Source organism: Pinus tabuliformis, chromosome 4_2 (genome assembly GCF_031772625.1).
Source record: "Pinus tabuliformis cultivar Carrire ecotype Pingquan chromosome 4_2, CPIR1, whole genome shotgun sequence".
In the NCBI taxonomy this organism is placed as follows: domain Eukaryota; kingdom Viridiplantae; phylum Streptophyta; class Pinopsida; order Pinales; family Pinaceae; genus Pinus; species Pinus tabuliformis.
Window position 1 is genome coordinate 933,231,808 of NC_142304.1, and position 15,562 is coordinate 933,247,369.

Consider the following 15,562-nt stretch of genomic DNA (forward strand, 5'->3'; position numbering starts at 1 on the left):
AAATGAGGGATATATAAGTGAAATAGTATGGAATATGGTGGTAAATAAATGGATTTAAGCTAGGAAAAAATGACCAAAATTGAGGGCCAACATCTCCCCCTTGTTGATGTTCAAGCATGTCCTCATGCTTGCCTTTTGTCTCATTGATCATATACCTATGTATGCTGACTTTCAGGCTGATGCACATGTAGATATGCCACCTGATGTTGAATCTTCTTGCTGAGATGTTTGCAAAAGCATATCAATTAGCTCTACTTCTCTCTCCCCTCTCTTGTAAATTTATGTCTTCACTTTTTTTCTTTTCATACTTAAATTCTCATCATTTACAAATGATAGTACCAATAAGATTTGAAAATTTTGAACTTGTGCTATGGGATTCCAATAATCAATATTAACTATGACCATGTGATGAAAGCTATGGGAACATTTTATACATGATGAACACCTTGACGATCAACAAGAGTGTGTACATTGTTTCCAATGCCAAAATCACATAGAATTAATATGAAATTCTCAATATGGTTATGGTCATAATCAATGATTATTTTCTTTATATGTAGGCTACCTTCATGCTTTTGAAACCTCTAACTCTGAATTTCTAATTTTCTACAAAAAGGTTATATTCTTCATGTACCCTCAACATCTTCTTTTTCCAATCTTGCAATGTCACATAGTCACAGAGAAAACATCAATCAAACATATCAAATCTTCTTTCACTTATGCAAGGGGTTTCCTTCTTGCCATAAATTTGCTACAAAATAACTTGTGCTAATCCTTTTTATGACTAGGCGTTCACTTTCAACTTAGCAACTATTTTTCCCACACAATCTACAAAATAAGGGTTGAAAGAACCAGAAAAATATCCCAAATAGGAACAAAATTGGGAAAGCTATCTACTTGGAGCCTAATTGGGCTTGTTCTGAAGAAAACTCATGTTTTAATTTTTTAAATTTCATTTTTGTTTGCTCAGAAAAATAGTGGTTTTTTCAAAACTTTGATTTTTTTTTTAAATTGTAGTTGAATTCATCGTTTTGTAGAAGATATGTTGCCTGAATCCTTACCTATTACCTCCACTAGAAGTTGGCTCGTTTCCTTCTATCTTTGATTGCACTTGTGTTTTCTTACCAAGACTCCACAATATATTCTCAAAAATTTTGAAATGAATGTTGATATGAACCATTGATTGATACCAAAGGAAAATTTTCTGAATTGAAATGTCAAATTCTAGGTTGATATGTCAATTTTGATTACTGAGATTTAGCTCTAGCACTAAAATCGGTTTCTGAAAAAGATTTATGCTTCTTTCAATCTTTGGATCAATAACCTTCTTTATAACTGAGTTGTGGACACCTATAGGTTTGATTTTAACCTGCTCTGCCTTCGGCTTTTAAAATAAACAGCATACTTCTTTCAGAAATCAAATTTTAACCTTCTCTACCTTTAATTAACACTATACTTGCAAATCAAATCTTACTCTACCTTCAATCAACACCATATTTGCAAATCAAACCTTATTCTGCCTTCAGATATCCTTAAATTCTGAAATAAACAAACCTCTTTGTTCTTTTTCTAAATCGATTTTGGATAATGCTGCTCTCTGTCCTCAAAAATTGATTTTGAATTTTGGAATAAACTCTTCTATGTCACTCAAAATTGACTTTAGAAATGAATATTGTCCTTCAAAATCGATTTTTAGAAATGCACTCATCTTTGTCCTCAAAATCGACTTTAGAAATGAATAATTTCCTTCAAAATCGATTTTTAGAAATGAAAAATTTTTGACCTCGAGAAATCAAATTTCAAAAAGAGTCTCTGACCTAGAGAAATCAATTTTAGAGATGCATTGTTTGTCTTTGAGAAATCGATTTTAGGGATGCATTGTCTGTCTTTCTGGAGAAATTGATTTTAAGATGCACTTCCTGGCTTTAAGAAACCAATTTTTTTTAAGATAGGAATGAAAATCAACCCACTCTATCTCCTTAGAAATCAAAACCAAAATTTTGGAAATGAAGAAAAAAAAAACTTATTACCTCAGAAATTGCAATATAATTATATTCTTATGCTGGACAAATTGGATGCTAAAAAATGCTTTAAATTAACCACTGCATTCATTTATTCATTTACTATTTGTTTGGAAATCAAATTTTGAAAATGAAAACCATTCTACGAGTCTTTGTCAACTGCAATTTCGAACACTTATTTTAATAACACCACCACTCACTGCTTATTTAAAAAGAAATCGAATTCTGGAAATCAGTGAAAAATTTCTTCAAATTAACCCTCTCTGTCTCCTCAGAAATCGAATGTTGGAGATTAATTTTCATAAATCTCAACATTTTTTAAAATTCACCCTCTCTGCCTCTTTAGAAATCGAATGCTGGAGATTACTCAAATTAACCATTGCATCCACTCATTCATTCAGTGCCTTTTTAGAAATTGATTCTTGGAAAATAGAAATGAAAATCAACCTACAAGGTGATCACAATTCTGCTCAGCTGCATAATCCTTCTCAAAAAATCAAAATTTGGAAAATAAAAATCAACCTACAGGTCTTGGGCAATCACAATTCATCTCTACTCTTAGCATTTCTGTTCACTGCCCCTTCAGAAAGAAAATCTTGGAAAAAATTGATTTTTGTGTGTTCTCCAACAGTTACCATTCGTTTTGGATTTGTTGATGAGTTTAATTAATGCAACTAGAGTTTTACGTGTAGCAACCTCACACCTAGAGCATGAATTCAGACTTTTGATGCCACTAAGCAATGCATCTTCGACAATGAAACCGATTCCTCTTTGCCACATCAGTCTATCTCCAACATTGAAATTGATTTTTTCTTTACTACAATAGTCTTTCTACAACAATGAAATTGATTTATGGAAACACACATATATCTCTCAGTTTTAACACTGAATTCACTCACCAACAACTCACACTTTGTTCATAATATTTTTAGAGCTCATTTCTCCCGTTATCAACGTTATCACTTGGAGTTTCAAACTCAAGTTTAGGTTGCCAACTGCTCTTAAAACTCGAAGTTATTATCTATGCTGACAACTGTTTTTTTTTTAAACTTAACTGAATTTTACTCCTATCCAAACTCAAACACTGAGATTTCACGTGATTCAGGGGATTTGTATCTCACAGATTGATTTCGGAGTTTTGGTTAATGTAACTCTTCATTTTTCACAGAACTGTTCACTAATTCACCTTGATTTAAATCGATTTCATCTTGACTGCATTTATAAAATCAATTTTACTTCTGGGTTTTCAAGCTTCCTACCAGATTTTTTAACCGCAACACCATGTTCTCTATTTCTTTTTTTTTATTTCCCTTTGTTCTTCCTGGATGAAGGCACTGGCACTGGGTTGTCTAACCTTCGTTTTTCTGCTTCTACGTAGGTGTTGAACCTTCATTTCTATGCTCTGCATGAAGGTGTTGGACTGTTTTCTCTCTATGTTTCTATGAATGTTGCTTTTTTCTTTGCGTAGTTGTTTGATTGGGCAATGTTTTGAATTTTATCCACTGTGGCAAACACTTGTCCTTTCTCTTTTTTTTTGTTTTATATGACCATCTATCACTCATCTATTTTCATTTTATTTTTTTGTATGACCATTCATCACTCATCGATTTTCAAAATCGATTTTATGTGCCAACTTTGCTATGGTTTATACATATGCCTTTTCAAAGATTTTTAAAAAAATTGATTTTATCTTTATGTGCCATCATTTCATATTTCACCATTGCTTTGTATGAATTTTAGTTTCATTCATGCACCTTGCATTTCATGGACCTTACATTGCATTTCATTTAGTAATTAATTTGATCCTTACACTTTCCATTGCATTCCATTTAGTAATTACTTTGTTTTTTTTTTTTAAATCCTTTTTATCATAATTGATTTCTCCTCTTTGTCCTTTAAGCTGAATGTTTTTTGCATTTTTATGATGCATTTCTTAACATTTGTAATCTTTAAGGTAGATCTTTGAAATCACCATGTCAAGGTCATTTCAAGTGTTAAAATAGATTAAAAAATCATCATTGAACCACACCATTTTCTTTCATGATACTAGCCGTCTTTGTTATTGTTTTGTAGGCATATGAGACTAATCCTTCTTGTTTTGTAGGAAATTTTCCATGAGGCAAAAAATAAAAAGGCCCAAAAAGGAGATGTGGCCAAAAAGTTCGGTAAAAAATGAAAATGAATGCTTTTAAGTGAATGATGAACTGATGAACGTAAAGTTATAATAGGGTTAATGAATGTAATAAGGTGAATGAACAATGTAAGAGGTAAATTTATATAATGTATGGTGATGTAGGATATAGGGTAATGTAGGATAATGTAGGATGATATATACATGGATAGGGGTACCGCATATTCAAGTTTAAACTAGTTTATCAATCCTAGAAAAACATTCAAAATTGCTTATAGTACTTTCCGTTCACTTTATAGCTCATTGCCAATGAATTTCTTCTGTTGACAATGACCTCAAATCTTTTGTCAACACATGACCTTTTTCTAATGATGCCGATACTTTGATCTCAAAATGAATTCTACTGAATGATTTTGCGGGATTGTAGATGCTTGTAGCTACTTCTGAGGTCCCTTTTATGTTCATTTTAAGATGAATAATTAGGTCCCTTCTGCAATAACATATGACATTGATCTTGTTTAGGTCCCTTACTAATAAATATTGATTATGATGTCTCAGGCGCCTTCTGTAATACCACTGCTTGACATTAAACCAATTACATAGTTTGTTGGTTTATTATGAATCTTCCCCCTTGCTCATATTGAGAATTGTCCTAAAGTCTTTGAATTTTGTAGGATGATTCTACAAAATGAAATTGAAAAACATAAAAGAGAATTCCTATTGGCCACAAAATTTGGTTTTCCGATATGGATTCGAGTTTGTATTGTGCTAGTATCGTGAATTTTCACAACCAAACTCCTTTATTATTTATTATTTTTTTTTCTTTTTTTCTTTTCTGGATGGAGGTAGGGTGTAATGGTGTAGGAAATTATGGAAATATTATGAATTTAAGATAGGTTGAATTCATGATCTAGGAGTAGATGGATAGATAGATAATATATATGGACTTCAATATGGTAGATCTTAATTTTTATGAAGCTTAGCATACAATATGGTAGATGAATGAAATCATGAACAATATGGCTTATGAAAAGATTCTTAGCCAATTAATGTGGCTTGCCATGGTATGAAACATGACTTATTCTTCTGATGATTAGCTTCATGCCTTTTACTTCGATCTTGATTCATGTTGTAGGGTTGTTGGTGTTGTTGGTTAGTAACTGAAAGCAATCTTCAAGAGCTTTGAGTTTCTTTGAATGGAATCAACATTAGCTGAATTCTTCTTTACTTTGACTTGGACATTTTCATTTTATATTGATAGATATGATTTTTTAAAGATTGACCTTGAAAAGTCCTTCATCCATGGAGTTCACTCCTTATATATTCCTAGGGTCTGCAAAAACATAGCATTTTCCTGCAATAAAATATTAGATGATGGAGTAAGAGAGGTGTACACTATCTCTTATTCCAAGAAATATGTAAAATAATTACAATCATTTCTTAAAAAACAATTCGAAAGATGCTATACAAAGAAAACGCATTTGATTACCCCTTGAGGAATGGTGGCCAACCTGGACCTCCTAGTGGTATTTTGTTCACAAAATATTTGCTGTATGTTCAATTAGAGTGATTCCAAAGCCAAGTTAAAGTGAATTCATATGAATACTTCCATTCTAAATATATTTTCAAAATTATTTGAAATTATATGCTAAAAATGATAAAGAGTACCATGTTTAATAGATCTCCTTGTAAATGTTTGACTAGACCAACTGTCACTATATGGAGTGTAATGCTTTCGTTAAATATTTGGTAAATGTCATTAAAATTGGAGATTAAAATAGATTCATTTTTTTCTATCTTGTGGAAATAGGTTTTTAAAATTGATATCACAAAATCGCTAATGAAAAGACCTAGGAGCCAGATTTCACTATGTTGATTTTAAGACATGCAATCACTAAATGTGGCATAACTTTTTTATTTATCCTCCAAATGGGATGATTAATTTTTTTATTTATATAGAATTCAATATATATCTCCCATATAAACAGTTTCTGAAACTAATATGATTTGGTATGTTAAATATGCCAATGAACAGTCAAGACCTAGAATTTTCACCATACAGATCTTTCGACAAGTAGTTAGTATTTTGAGCATAACTTTTTCATATGATATCAGATTACGGTGATTCAAATTGACTTGTAAACTATATTCCAAGGCTATCATCCCTATAGATATCTTGTTAAAATGTTTCCATTAGATCCATCAAATCAAGGTTGTACTAACTTTGTTCTCAAAATTTTCACTTGAGACCTAGTTTTATTTTGATCATATCATTTTGATTTGTGATCCAAATTGAAAATTTCAAAATGGATTTAAAAACTATATTTGAAGAGATACATTGTTTAAAAAATTTCTTTGAAAATGATCCTACATTTTTCCATGAAATCATTCTAAATGAATATTGAACAATGATTTGAAGAATTTATTAATTAGAGTTTGAACCAAAAGTCTTATTGTGAACTTGTTCTACCTATTTATTTATTCTATCCTACTCTATTGTATAAAAAATAAGTCATTCTCTCAAGTATAAGAGAATTTCCAATGCATTCATTTGCGTAGTAGGATCATAAGTGGACTCATATCCAAGTCTGAAAAATATACCTTAATGAATACTTGGACTTGAAAAATTAGCTAATCATAAAGATTTGATGCTAAATAATGTTGAAAAGTGGAGTGGTGTTGTGACCTAATGAATAGTTGGAACCATTTGAAATAATCTTTGTTTGTTTGGTTCTCCTTAATTGTCATATCAAAAATTTCTTCTTGTGGAATGTGTTCAAAATCATGAATGCACAAGAGATCATATGCTAGATATTGTTGAATTTCTAGCTCTATCATTTGAACTTCATTGCATGTGATCCATAACTTATCTATCTCATTACAAAGATAATTAGAAGAAGGTTCTAGATTCTCTTTGTGTGGATCCTCTTCATGGATGATTTGTTTCTCTTCTATCTTTTGAAATGAAGATTCATCCCTACTAACCATTGTAAATAATAAATTGTGGACAAGGGTTTAAGAAGATCCTTGTGGTGGAATATCCTCCTTCTCTAAATGGCTTATTTAGCATCATGTTTTGTAGATATTTGTTTCACAAATGGATTTTGTAGTTAGTGAGTTTTTATTAGTACTTGGGAGTTTTGTTTTGGGATTTACCTTTCTAAATTATGTCTAAATGTAAATAACCATAATAACAAATGTTTTTGTTTTTGTGTTTTGTTTAAAGCTCCCTATTTTGACTAAATCTAAATGTTCTTCCCCGATAATGATGCCAAAAATGTTAGGTCAATTTACTAAGTAAGCTAACGTAGGTGTTTTACTTGTAAATCCGGGTTTGTAGACATGGAAGCACATCCAAAGTATATGGATTGAGATAAAGTGAATTTCGGAAAGAAAGACTCAAATGTTAAGGGAAATTCATATTATAAATAAGTTCTAAGTTTAAATAAACTAAAAATTCTCTGATTCAAGATGCAGTAAGCAAAGGAAGAGGCACCTAACTTAGGAGGTCCTAGCTGTCCTTCCCCACAGTACTGTCCTCAAGAAGAGAAAATAAAGAGCAACAGTTTGTGATGTGTAGAAAGCAAGAGAAGAGGCTCCTAACTTAGGAGTTCCTAGTTTTCCTTACTCATAATTCTACTCCAACAATGTTACCATTGCATCAAATCATAAACTGGAAAACAATTCAAGAAATGAAAAAGGATGAGTTTTAGTTCTGATTCATAATTTGATAGGAAGAGAATTTAACTTAAATCATTTGTTTTCCTTTTCTACTAAAATTATATTTTAAACCAAAATCACCAAAAACTCATATAGAAATCATAACAAATCTAAGAAGCAAGAAATACTAAATCAAAACTACGCTAGTTTATACAAAATTTAACCAAAGTGTACTTAGCTTGGTATGGGGGCCCTCTAACCTTGCCTTGGACACCTCAAGAACTCTTCAGCTACTGCTAACTTAAGAAATCATCCACAGCATGAACAACAAATAGAATAGTACAAATGATTCTTCAAATTATCTCAAAAGTCTCCAATACTATTAATACAAAATTACACCCAATTACACTCTTTGAATGGTCCATAAACTTTGTTTAAACAACAAAATCCTAAACAAAATTTTCTATAATGGCTCTAATAGCCTTATAAATCCTAATCCATCCATGCAAGTTGAACTCATCAAGTCCGGGTCACAAATTCAGGAAAAATCCCAAAAAATAACAAATTTGCTCCTTTTTACTAGGGATTCCTGAATGACAGGTCAAGTTTGACTTGCGTTGATCGGGCCTGTTTTTGCTTAGTTTTACTGAACCAATAGGTGTTTCTTCATCTGTGGTTCCCAATATTTCAAAATATGTGCTCATATCTCGCCCATGTGTCCTGCGCATATGAATTCAATGGAGCTATTATGGGAATTTTTAATGCAGTCCAAAATTACTCTTAAAACCCATTTTTACAAAAAAATCCAAAAATTGAAAAACTTAATTTAGTTACTTGAATATGAAAAAAGCAACTAAAATGAGGTATATATAGGTGAAATATGATGGAATATATTCATAAATAAATGGATTTAGGATAAGAAAAAATGACCGAACTTGAACTTCAAAACTATGGTAACCTTTGATAGTGGTCTCAAAATAGGACTGGTTCCCATCATAGCCCTTCAACTAATGCATATGAGTGGATTTTTTGGAGATTTTCCTTCTAGGGCTTATGCATAGAACCATACACAAATTTCGAACTAGAGACAAAGGGTTTTACTCCTTTCTAGGATCGATATAGTTGCTAATAGGAGAGCTTTAAGTGCCTTGCAAAACTAGAGCAGTCCATTCCTAATAATTTCACTAATCAGTAATGTACATCCAAACTCTGCAGATGTTCATAGATTCAATTATTTAGAAGATGCAGACGTAGGGTCCACCTTTTTGTTTTTTGATCCAATGTGAAGAGTTGTGGCTTCTATTATGCTGCTATATAATTCCTTTGACTCTTTAGAAATATGGTCCTTACGCCTTTGCTCTAATAAAGAAGGTTTGCAGTCTTGATTGTAGAGATAAGAAGAATTTGTTGATTTATGCTTTTCATTGTTCAAGACTTGGGGAAATTGGTGTGAAAAACATAAATAATTGTGCTCCTCTAGAGCAAGAAATTCATCACTGAGGTTTTCATAACTTGTGTAATGTTGATACTTATTAAGGAAAATTCAAGTTTTTGGTGCAAAATCCTTATTGCTGTCATATTTGGAGCAAAGTCTCTTGTCCTCAGAGGGATATTCTATCCTCAATTCTTGTGACAAGTCTAGGGAGATTAGTTCAACATTGTTATAACATGACACAGTCTCAAAACCCTCTGAAGAATGCTTGTGAAGGGCTCAGAATAATACTTCCCCTCTTCTTCATGATCACCAAACATCGGTGCTCCATGCAAGTAGTCTATAGGACTTTCCTCTACCCAACCGCAAATATATGGTCCGATGATTGATCCATACTGATGAGAGGATCATTATGAGTGTACAAGCTTATGTTTTCATTATTATGATTATCTTGTACATAAGCCACAAGAGAAGGGAGTGTTCTTGTCTTTAGTTTTGAGCATAAATCCCACGCCAAATTCATCTCAAAACTGCTACTACTTTCTTCTTCTGGATTTGCAATGCTATTTCCTATGGGGTAGCCAATAGAAAAATCACCAACTTGATGCCAATCCTAACAAAAAAGAGTGACATATGTATCATTTGAATGTAGTGTAATAATGCCATCACATTTTCATGGTGGTACTCATTTATTTGTTAAGAAATCTCTTCAGATGCTAAAATGGCCCTCCTTCCTATCATTGCTACTGCAAGGTTGTTCATGTTACAAATATCTATTCTTTTCATATTCAAATTTTGAGCATAATCCCTCTTCCATATGTGCTCCACTTTCATCCCCAACAATGTTATAATTTCCTTCAAAAAGACCAAGGAGGCCTTCGTCTCGTAGGGTTGTCAACAACTCTTGATATGTACCATCAAATTTTTGAAGCTTGGGTGGAAATGCTTGAGGAAGATTTCAACTAGAGATTTGAGAGAATGTATGCTCTATGGGCTACAAGAATGCTTTAGCTAATGAACATGCCCTTGTCCTAAAGAAAGAAAAAATAATATTATCCTAGAATCTTCATGTCTTTCCATCAATTCACATATATGCTTCATAAATGCCAAGACATGTGGTGCAGTAGAAAAAGAGTTCACCTCAAACTGTGGAAGGTCCTTGCTATAGCTAAGAGGATATGATTTTTGTGTGACAACTTGTTATTCTCTGATACACCGAAATAAAATATGCCCAAAAACTTAAGATGTGTATAAAATCATCACATGAAACTCCTATTCTATAATCTATCATATGTTGAGGAAAATTTCCTCCCAAAGGTGAAATATTTATAGTGTAACATACATGTATCTTGAGCGATGTATAAGATATTCCTTTAATAAATTATGGGTGGAACCTTTAACAATAATTGCACGTAGATAAGTGAGGTGATCTTACATCCTAGTTGGAAATCCCATATATAAGGCAACCACCTATATCACTTTGAAATGAGATCTTCTAAATCATTAATATAAAGCTAAAAGAGTATGGGACCTGGGTGAAAATGGAAATATTTTCTTTGGCATGTATGGTTCTATGTATTCCATTTGTTTCTCTACCTTGCTACTAAATAGTTTAGTATGTCTTATTTATATGCTAATTTTTTTTTGTTTTTGTGGGACGTTAGTGGCACACCAACTCCGGTATTCTCATAGACACTAGAAGAGTGATAATTTAAAGATAAGTAGGAGAAAGTAACTATTTCTAGATAATTTTCATAGCGTAGGTCCAAGGAGATAACATTGTCCCAATTGTTGAAACAACAACACTTAGCATCCAAGAGAAATATGCTCACCCAGAAAGAGCGAGAGTAGTAGCCATTTTTTTAAAGACCAACATTATGAACCCTGGGCTAGAGGAGCATCACAGTGGGTTTCTTTTTTTTTCCCACAGAAGTTTATTCGAGTTTCAATTCTAGTCACAATCATCATTTTCAACAACAGTTTCATCATCTTGTTCAACCATCGTTTGGGTCTAGGATTTTGCCCATAAGTAGGTCTATTTTTCCATAGAGGAATATATAGTGATCTCTTTATGACTCACCTTCATCCTCCTCTATCTCAAGGGAATCTATTGCATTTAATTGATCTCCTGTTGGTGACTATGTTGGGAGCTCTTTGCATGAGCCATTTCCATTAACATTGTTTATGGAATCTATTGTAGAAAACAGAGTTCGTGAAAAATCTCAGGTGCCGATTGACTCTTCTACACTATTGATTAGCCTCTTTATAGTCATTAGTGGGTAGTTAGGTGTATTTAATATGCCTTTTAGGTATAATTATTTACTTAGAATGATAAGATGTAATTAATTCCATATGCATCTAATGCCTCTTTATATGCCATTTTTGAAATCAGTGTCTACTAGACTGATAAGAAGAATCAAGAAGATTTTTCTCATTGTAGAGATATTAGTTAAAGAAATTAATAAGTATACATTCTTCGAACTAGTGGTATCTTCTAGTAAGATGAAATATATTCTCACAAAATTAAATTAGAGTGAACTCTGCAAAATATTGATAAAGCAATCAAGATGGAAAATTTTAGATTTTTTTGTAGTTAGTTGTTATATTTAATCCTAACATAAACCAAGGGGTTAACTCAGCAGTTTGTTTCCAATGTTTGGTCATTATCTAGTTCCATGTTGTAAAACACTTGGTTTGAGTCCCATTGGGTTAGGTGTAATTGTCTATGTGGATGGTTTTACTGGGAGTTCCATCCAGTAATGGTCTGCTCCTTTAATTTGGACTCAAGAGATGCAATTGTTGTTTCTTGGTCATACCTACAACATTTTTGTTCCTTCAATTCTACCTATAAATTTCTCAAATTTTCTTGTTACATCTAAGCTCTTTATCAAGTTTGAATTTTTCCTAGTAAGATTCATGTAAAGTAGCCTCTAACTCTGTCGTCTCTACTCTGGAACTATCTGGGTCTATTCCCGTTGCATGTAAGGATATTTTAGTATCTTCCAGGCCAACTTTCAGAAGCTCATACTCATGATCCTTTTGAGTAAGTTCACTCTTTTCATTAAAAAGGGATTTCACTTTAGTTTTTAACGTGGCTACCTTTAGAGACAACTCTTCAATCCGACTCCTATAATTAAGCTCATTATTTACTTGTTTCTAAATCTCATCCAACATGTTTTGTAGCTTTGATGACAATGTTTCACTCTCCTTTTTTGAGACACCTAAATGGTTCATAAGTTCTTGCAAATTGTCCTGATATTTCTTTTTCATAGTTGTAAAATCTTCTTTAGCCTTTCTAAGTGTTTCTTGCAGATTGGTTTTCTCTAGGAGGAATTTAGAAGCTTATTTAAATGCTTGTCTTGCTAGTTTCTCCTTAGCATCGAATGATGATGACATATGTTTAGAAAGCCTCTTAAATTCTTCCTGAAGTAGTTCTAATGTAGTAGAATTATTCCATCAAGTCATTCTTAGTGCTTCTTCTTCCCTTTTGGCCCTCTGTTCCTATTCCCTTTTAGATTGCAACAATGCATCCAAATCTGTTGCAAACTTTGTTGTCTTTGTATCTATCTCCTTCTGTAAATTTTCAACCTTACTCTATAGGATACTTATGGTTTAAAAATAAGTTGCATGCTCATCTATGAGATTTTGTAATTCTTCTCGTAGTTGTCCCTATGATTTTTTAGATGAACACTTCTCATGCTCCTATTTTAGTGCTTCGAATTCATTCTCTAATTGATCCATCTCTTCTACCAAATAGTCCCATGCTTTTTTATAGTCTTCAACCTCTCTAGAGAGTTCAATAATATTTTCTTCTAATTGAAGGGTTTATGAAAGCTTCCTCTCCATTCTCATCAATTCCTCTCTTCTTTCTTTCTTTTTTTCTTTAGATCCACTTTTTTCTTCATCATGATTTCGTTGTCTCAAGCTCATAAATTCGCTTAAGAAGTTCGTCATGTTTCTCCTATAGATGTAGTAGTGTGCTACCATTGTTTATGTGATCGCCCTCTACTTCATAAGTTTTCTTATCTAATATTTCTCTTATTAATTTTTCAGATTCACTCTTTCCTTAGTATAATGACATTTCTTCCATTAGGTCCCCAATATGTTCCCGTGCGGGCTTGCCAGCTTCTTAGCTTGCATGGAGGAAATTTTGCAACACAAGGTTTTCTTCCTACAAAGTTTCAAGTTTTGCGTGCAAATGTTGATTAGTTTCTGTAAGTTCTTGGGCTTCCTCATCAACCATTGCAAGTTGAAATTCTAGTTCTACAATGTCAAGCTTATATATCCTAATTTCCTCCTCTAATTTTCGGTTGATGTTTTACAAATCAATCTGTACTTCATCAAGCTGCAAAATCTTATCCTACAAAAGCTGTATATCACATATAGCATTTTTCTTGAATGGGTGGTTGTAATCAAACCTTTCATCCTCTTTCAAGTCAAGAGTAAGGTTTTTGACATTATGTTTTTGGGCTTCTAGATTATCTTCACTTGTTTTGATAGGATGGATTGTCTTGGATGAATTATGCATACCATATTCGAGCTCAACTATCCTTTTGTTTCTTGTATATATTTCATTTTTTCAATTACAAATGAATCTTATACTTTATTTTTTATCCTCTTAAAAATCTGTCTCTAAAGTCTCCATGTCGCCTAATAGCAGTTGTAAGCTTCTTCCACTATTACTGTGGATAATTTTGCAAGTAATCTCTATAAGTTTTTTATTTGAAGATGATAGTGTTTGTAGCCACTCCATTTCAATATCCTCAAATTGCCTTCCTTTATTATCTTCACTTGATTTTGAAACATCATAGGATCTACAAGAGATCTCCTCAATCTCTTTACTTTTCTTATGCAATAACACTTCTAAATCTTGAACTTCTAGAAGAAGCTCGGAATTTGGTTCTTGTGTCTTCTATAACTGAAAATTGAGATTAATATTAATTTGTTTCTCATATTCTATCTCTTTCTCGAACTCCTCTATGATACACTTGGTATCCATCTCATTTGATGATTTATTTGCAGCTCTAGGATTTTCATTGCCTTGTCCTAATCCCTTAAGTTGTTCAACTTCAAGTTTCATGCTATCTCGCCCTATTTTGAGAGAGGAAATTTCCGTTGCAAACTATTGTCCCTATTTAGTCTTCTTTGCAAGTTGTCTCTTTAGTGTTTCCAATTCCATGGCTATTTCTTTTGCCTATCTGTCCAGTAATGAAACATCATTCTGGAGTTCCTCAATGGTTGTTTCGGAAGCTTGCAGCTTTGCTTTTAGCCTTCCATTTTATTTGTATATATTTTCTTTATTAATTTCTATGGAGAAATCTAAATTCCACCTCCACCTACACCTCCACATCCACCTCTTTCCAACATTTCACCTCCACCGATACCTCCCTCCAACCCTCGACCTCCTTACAACCCTCCACCTCCACCTGTCAAGTTTGCACCTACCCCTGCACCTTCCATCCATAGTAAACATTTGAAATCGTTTTAAAAATCCTTAAATTATCTTTTCGAAATGGTATTTTTTTAAATTATATGTTATCTTAATTACAGATTCCAATTTTTTTTTAAGTATTCTTTGAAACATAATTGATTTTCATTAGTATTCTTTGAAAAATAATTGTCACGAGAATCGTGACTCATAAGTTTTGATTATCACTCTGTCAGCATACTCAAAGAGAGGGCTTTATATAGGAATTTGTTCAGTATTATTCACATTAATCATTAAATCATAGGCTTGGCCTTGGCCTTGCCTTTATGTCACTCCATATGGTCAAGAATTACTTTATAGTTTTATAGAGATGGTTCTTACCAATAAAGCAGGGTAAATCATTTTTAGGATACACATCTATCAAACCATAAGATACATATTTGTTAAACCTTAACACAGATAAAATATTCAACTATAAATCTATCAACTTTGGAAAAAACTATTTAGAATAAATATAGTCTAAAATTTTTGAGAAGGCATTTATCTGAGAAAGTGTAGATTCTGAAATATTTGAGAACTTTTAATTACACCATCAAATTTTCAAAAGTTCTCTTTTTCAAATTTGTATTTTTAAATATTTTAGAAATCCAAAGTATATCGTCCAATTTTCACAAATTATTTTTTCCTGATACAAATTCTAAAATATGTTGAAAATGTTTAGTACACCTTAGGAGATAAACTTCCTCCAAATAGTTCTATGAGAATCATGGTTGGCTAAAACATGGTTTCCATAGGAGCTGCAATAATGCTACAATAATATTCCCCATAGGAGCTGTCAAAAGCGTAAGTTGGCCCTAGTTGCCAATTTTAACAGGTATTTACATGATTGA

General features: G+C 32.4%; 1 pseudogene; it reads right to left on the minus strand.

Annotated features, from left to right (window-relative positions):
* Nucleotides 1–12,586: 12,586 nt before the first annotated feature.
* On the minus strand, nucleotides 12,587–14,324 carry LOC149172757 (uncharacterized; annotated as a pseudogene).
* Nucleotides 14,325–15,562: the final 1,238 nt, after the last annotated feature.